The sequence below is a fragment of the Hibiscus syriacus genome, unplaced genomic scaffold (assembly GCF_006381635.1).
Source record: "Hibiscus syriacus cultivar Baekdansim isolate YM2019G1 unplaced genomic scaffold, ASM638163v2 tig00111366_pilon, whole genome shotgun sequence".
NCBI classification, from domain to species: domain Eukaryota; kingdom Viridiplantae; phylum Streptophyta; class Magnoliopsida; order Malvales; family Malvaceae; genus Hibiscus; species Hibiscus syriacus.
In genome coordinates, this window is record NW_024063071.1 from 1,409,387 (window position 1) to 1,414,035 (window position 4,649).

The 4,649-nt window shown below is 32.8% G+C and overlaps 1 pseudogene; it reads right to left on the bottom strand.

The window, feature by feature from the left end:
• Positions 1-912: 912 nt before the first annotated feature.
• On the bottom strand, positions 913-4,408 carry LOC120159537 (annotated as a pseudogene).
• Between the last annotated feature and the right edge of the window lie 241 nt (positions 4,409-4,649).

Here is a 4,649-nt window from a genome sequence, read left to right on the forward strand (position 1 = left end):
ATATTTATACATATGCGGTACTTAAATTTAAAATATTAAGAGTTAATAATAAGTTTATTAATGATCAAGATCATTTAATTTGTATAAATAAATAAATTATTTAAATAATAAAATCTTTGTGCAGAGGTATAATTTTGGCCCGAGGCCAGAGCCATGAGGTGGACATTCATAGGGTCCATTAGTATTAATTAATTCAAACGGCTATGTTTGTTTTACTAAAAATAATTTTTAGAAAATAAAATCTAAAAAATGAATTATATTTCTGAAATACATTTAAAAATATATATATATTTTTTAGTGTTTAGATGGTACATTATAAAATGTTTTACACAGTTTGATTAATTTTTCTGAAATAATTTTCAGAATATATTTTTAATAAAGAAGCATACATATTCGATATGTTTTTATTCTTTATTATTTTTAAAGGATCATTTTTTATATATAATTATATTTTATAAAAATATGTATTTTTATAAGTATAGAAAATAATTTTTTTTAGATAATATTAATAATTTATGTTAATTGTGTTATAAATACACTATTTTATGTTAAAATCTTCATGATGATTATTCATTTGTATTTTTAGAAATAAATTTCAACGTATAATTAATATTATGTAAGTTTATTTAATATAATATTAATAATTGATTAAAAATATATTATAAAAATTTATAAATATTATGTAGGTTTAATTAATAGTACACCGCATTAAAACAACAATAGTACGTAACATTATAATAATAATAATAGTGTCAAAATATATAATTAAAAAACTTATCACATTAAAGCAACAATAATATTCAATCGGAATAATACAAAGTCTAATTCATAATTAGTACTACAATACATCAAACCAACAATATGTAGGAACAACAACAGTTCACATACTTCTTTAGACCTGCAAACCTTGCCTTAGTCCTTGTATTTCATTTTTTTCCTTATCACATTAAAACAACAATAATATTCAATCGGAAACTGCTTCGCATACTCCTCGACTTCTTTTCAGAGCTTAGCGATTTTAGATTGAAAGTTCATATCTGATTCCAAGGTTGCTACAAAATCCTTCAACTTTGTTCCAGGATTAATAGTAATTCAAGGGAAATGTGCGAGCATATATTCCATTTTTACAACATATAAAAATATTGCCCGTCATTTACTCGATCTGGGAATCAATATTAGGATGGGTTTCTCAACACTGGAAAGACAAATCTCTTCTCACCACCATCTTGAAGCTTTCATGGACAGTTTCATTTACTCGATCTGGGAAGAAAGGAATCGAAGAATCTTCATGAACGAATCGAGAACAGCGGATCAAGTCTTAAAAAATATTAAAGACCTCGTTCGATTTAATCTCAGTGACAGGAACTTTAATAGAACTGACTATGTCAATATGAACTTATGTAAAAATTGGGGTATTGACTGATTTTTGTTGTAACGTTTGTATCCCAATTGGGATGTTTGTTGTATTTTCTTCATTAGATAATAAAAATTTACTTATCCAAAAAAAAAAATATTGCCCTTCAGGCTATTGAATAAACAGAAAAGTATACCTTTCGTCTCGGTATTGATTTTCAAGGCTAATTTGACAGCTGCATCGAAGAAGTCAGCTACCTTCTCAAAATCTTCCTCGACAAAACCCCTAGATGTGAGAGCTGGGGTTCCTGAATCACACGAAACCACAATTTAAAATCCAAGGGACCTAGATAACCACCATAACAAATATATGGCTTCATGATCAAGGGTGTGAATGGGCCCATACCCATGCGGATGCCACCGGGAAACATAGCAGACACATCCCCTGGAACAGTGTTTTTATTGGCTGCAATATGAACTGATTCCAATACATTCTCAACTCTTGAGCCACCAATACCCTGTTGATCACCGTTTCAGAAATAATATAGACTCTAATTACCAACAATTACCAATTAAATAGTTTAAGAGTATTTGAAATTGGAAAAATGATAACAATCCATTTATGGATTCTGATCAGTTAAAGGGTTGAAAAGTTTCTAGACCTATTAAATTAGTTACTTACTATCAGGTTATTCTATAGGAATTCTCATGACAACATAAAAGGTATGATAATTTTTGGTAAATCGGTTTGAAAGGAACAATAATTCAAGAATCACATACCATGTTTCGCAAATTGACCAAGACTAAATGGTTCTCGGTCCCACCAGATACTAGATCATAGCCGTTCTTTAGCAACCTCTACAAAAACAGAACACAGAGAATTGCAACCATCACAGTTAAATCACTCGAGAGTGTACACGATAAGGCCAAGGTTCACATAAGCCAAGTACTAGTTGTGAACTTGCATCAATAGGAGCTGGGTCATTCAGTTTACCCGAGCAAATTTCGAGCAATTAATGAGAACTTGCTCTTGGTAAGCTTTGTAATCAGGTGTTCTGACCTATAAACACAAAACCCTAAACTCAATAAATCTAATACTCCGGGCTAACTTGTATCTATATATTGTATGGCCTCAACTTGGCATTTCATATTTCACTTGCATAAACATTTTTTTAATCAAAGAATACCTGCTTCAATGCAACTGCTAAACCAGATATGGTGTGATTATGCGGACCACCTTGAAGTCCAGGAAAGACAGCTTGATTAATTTTTTCTTCCAAATCATACATGACCTGTAGGATAGAACACGAGAAATTGAACAAATCACGTTTTCCTTCTTTTTTCCACTCATCCAACTCAGAGAAAGAGATAATAAGCATACCGAAACTTAGATCATACTTCTCTTTCCCTTGTTTGTTAATCTCTTTGGCTCCCTTCCTGAAGAAAATCATAGCACCACATGGACCATGAAGTGACTTGTGGGTTGTGGTTGTCACAACATCAGCGTATTCAAAAAGAGATGGAATAACACCTGCAGTAACCAACCTACTTATATGTGCCATGTCGGCCAACATAATTGCTTTCTGCTTGTCACAGACCTGTCCATAAAGCAGTAAGAGTTAGTTTCTCAACGTTGAGTCGATTTTCATTGATATATGATAAAATCTACTGACATCAAGACAAGTAAAAGGTGTGTACCTTGCGGATTCGTGCATAGTCACAAAGGCGAGCACACGCACTGGCTCCGGCAACTATAAGTTTTGGTCTGAAAAGCACATCACTTATCTCTAACTGCAAATGTTTTTATTCATCTAAGTTACCTCATTTAAAGATAGTTCAAGTTTCACCTAAATTTTCCAAAAAAAAAATACTTGCAAAGAGCTCGTGACATGGATAACACCTTTAGCTTCTATGTCACAGTCGAATTTGATTTAAGATGCAGGCAAGTTCCATACATCTGAAAATTCAAACCGCTCAATTGAAAATCTAACTATAAAGATATAGATTTCTCTTTTGTATGTCAAATTATGCTTAAAAGATGCAGCACATAGCAAATATTCCACACAAGTTCCAGCTGTGAATCTTGAAAGGATTGTGGAAAGTAAACAAAACATTGATCAAAAGGTGCATCCCTGGTTTTGTACAATATACAGTTACTCAAGTGTAGATACATAAAACAGAATGAAAGAGGAGCTACTTGATCATAGTCAATGTAACCTGTACTCTCTTCCAATCTATATGGCATTGTCTCAAAGAATATGGACACAGAAGATATCTTCTTAGTGTCGGTCTGTATAATGAAAAGAAGAATTTAAATTTTGAATTTCAAACACAGTAGCACCAGTTGAATAGCCTTAAAGTAATGTTACCTCCTGATACGTTAGTTCTTCAGAAAAAATACAATTAGAATTAACAAGAGAAGACAAAAATGTAACCAAATTCACCAGAAAAGCTCTTAGTTAATGGAAATGATAAGCACCTGATAACCATGTAAAAGATGTCCACCATGGGGTAAATCTAGTGCCATAATTCATTCATGAGGTTTCAACAATGCAGTATAAACTTGAAAGTTAGCAGGAGATCAAAAAAGTGACTGAACATTGACTGCAATAATGAAACAGATACAGGATAAGCTATATGCTGCCTAGAAAGTAAATATCTTCCATTGCCTAGCTTTCTCGAGTTCGATTATGTTAGCAATTTCAGGTTCGATTTCCTCAAGTGGAGCATTCAACTGATGTACCCACTACAAAGGCAATCACAATCACAGCAAAGAGATTTAAAATCTAAACCTTGTTTGAATAACAATAATTTAAAAAAAATGAGGCTTACGTTAGCACGAGCTTTCTCTTTCTCTGCGGCAGCTGTTGACTGAAGCAAATGAAAACAAAGAAGAGATGGAAATTAAATAAAACATTAAAGAAGCAATGAAAGAAGTTAAGAAAAAAAGTTAGAGACACAGGAACCATGTAGCGGAGGGAGGTGCAACTGAAGAGGGTCTGATCGGAGACTTGAAGTAGGAAGAGAGCCTGCGAAAGCTCATAGCCGTCGCCATTGCTCGGCGTTTTCTGGCGTGGAGCGAGGTACGGGATACGAAGGAAAATGACTTACCCTTTTCCAAACGGTAAGTCATTTTACCGTGTTTTGCGCTGAATTTTCTGTTGACCACGGACCCATAATAGAATTTCATGTACTCGTATTTTAAGTTTGCAATTTGTTAGATCACGTTATAAGTAAAGATGATAACAAATCGTATTAAATGTTTTTTTTTTTTTTGTCAATCTAACTTGATTCAA